The 1,496-nt window shown below is 43.0% G+C and overlaps 1 long non-coding RNA gene across 2 annotated transcripts in view; it reads left to right on the top strand.

Moving 5' to 3' along the window:
* Positions 1 to 6: 6 nt before the first annotated feature.
* LOC122546205 overlaps positions 7 to 1,496 on the top strand; it is a 3,179-nt gene continuing 1,689 nt past the window's right edge. Inside the window, exons 1-3 of one of the 2 annotated variants that reach the window (XR_006310687.1) lie at positions 7 to 95; positions 349 to 455; positions 842 to 852. This is a non-coding gene — a long non-coding RNA (uncharacterized LOC122546205). Of the gene's footprint in view, positions 96 to 348; positions 456 to 841; positions 853 to 1,496 lie in introns of those variants that run through there. The other variant, XR_006310686.1, reaches the window with a different exon arrangement.

The following is a 1,496-nucleotide window of genomic DNA, read 5'->3' as shown; positions in this document are numbered from 1 at the left end:
AGCAGCCCATACAGCTCTGATTCACCTCTGGGCCCCCTCATCACCACTTTGTCAATATCTAGCTTCCTCAGTCTCGAACCATGGGTTTATTGTTGGTCTGTTTACTATGTATTATTACTTTTATAGACCTTTGCAAATGAGTTTTTCACTGCAGTCCAGCCCCTGACCATGCGCTGCTCTATTATCAGATTACTTTTTTCTTGAATATTTTTGACAGTCGAGAATTCTTTTTTCCAACAAACAAGTGTATTTACCTTCCATTTCTGACTATCAAATTCTGCACCATTTTCATTCCCTGTAATCCATTTTGCACTCCCTGAAACATCAACTGTGTTTCTCCTTCCACAGATACCAGTGATTAATGCCAAAACCCTGTTGCCTGGGGAAAGGGTGATGTTTGACTTTCTTGTACAGCTGCAGTTTGTGTGGTGAAGGTGCTCTCACAATGTGGTTGGGTAAGAGACATTATAGATTATTCATTACAGCAACAGTGATGATTTGAAAATAATGTCAAATCAACAACAGTTTGTATTTTTATTATCATGCTTATAATTTCACAAAAATACTATTGAGAACTTTAGACATAAGACCAGAGATGGAGATATTAGGTCAGGTGACCAAAAGCATTGCCAAAAATCAGGTTTTGAGGGATGTTTTAAAGGTGGAAAGCAGACCTGTGAGGTTTTGGCTGTGAATTTCAGACTATGCTGCTTCAGCAACTGCAGAAACAGCCACACAGGTGAAGTAATGAATTAACAAATGGTTGGGAGTCTTGAAGAAAATGAGTTGTCGAGGTCTCAATGTGTGTGTGGTGCAGGGAGCTCGGGATGATCACAGCCAGGAATTAAATCAAGTGTGAGAATTCTAAATTGAGGGATATTGGCCAGGTGCTGGCAGGTGAGACTAGATTGGGTTGGGGTATCTGGTCGGCATGGATCGGTTGGACCGAAGGCTCTGTTTCCTTGCTGTACATCCCTATGGCTGTATGCTGTTGATTATAATTAGGAGCCTTTTGATGAATCAACAAGCAGAGATTTAGACTTTCTTGAGATTACAGGGAGGTTGAATGTGGGAAGCTGGGCCTGAGTATGTTTAGAAAACGAAGTCTGGAGATAACACAAGGTGGATGAAAGTATATGAGCTGAGACAAGGGTGGAATCAGCTAGAAATAGTGATCTTGGAGTGGGACTGAGTAATCACACTCACCTCACCTCTGGGATTCAGCTGGTTGCCAGATTGTGAATTAGGGCGGTACCACAATCGGGAGCTGAGTTGCCATGGTGGAGCCTAAAATGAGTGTCACTCAGCTGGCTGTTACTGAGCAGCTGCTGCTTGGTAGCCCTGTTGATGACATCTTCCATCACTTTTTACTGCTGATCGAGTGTGGACTGATGGATGTAAATTTCCTGGGTTGGATTGCCCAGTGCTTTTGTGTTGAACATCCCTGGGCAATGTTCCACATTGTCGGTAGATGCCGGTGCTGGAGCAGTACTTGG

Source organism: Chiloscyllium plagiosum, unplaced genomic scaffold (assembly GCF_004010195.1).
Source record: "Chiloscyllium plagiosum isolate BGI_BamShark_2017 unplaced genomic scaffold, ASM401019v2 scaf_36374, whole genome shotgun sequence".
Taxonomy (NCBI): domain Eukaryota; kingdom Metazoa; phylum Chordata; class Chondrichthyes; order Orectolobiformes; family Hemiscylliidae; genus Chiloscyllium; species Chiloscyllium plagiosum.
The sequence above is the reverse complement of the archived record's forward strand: the minus strand, read 5'-3'. Positions and strand labels throughout refer to the sequence as shown.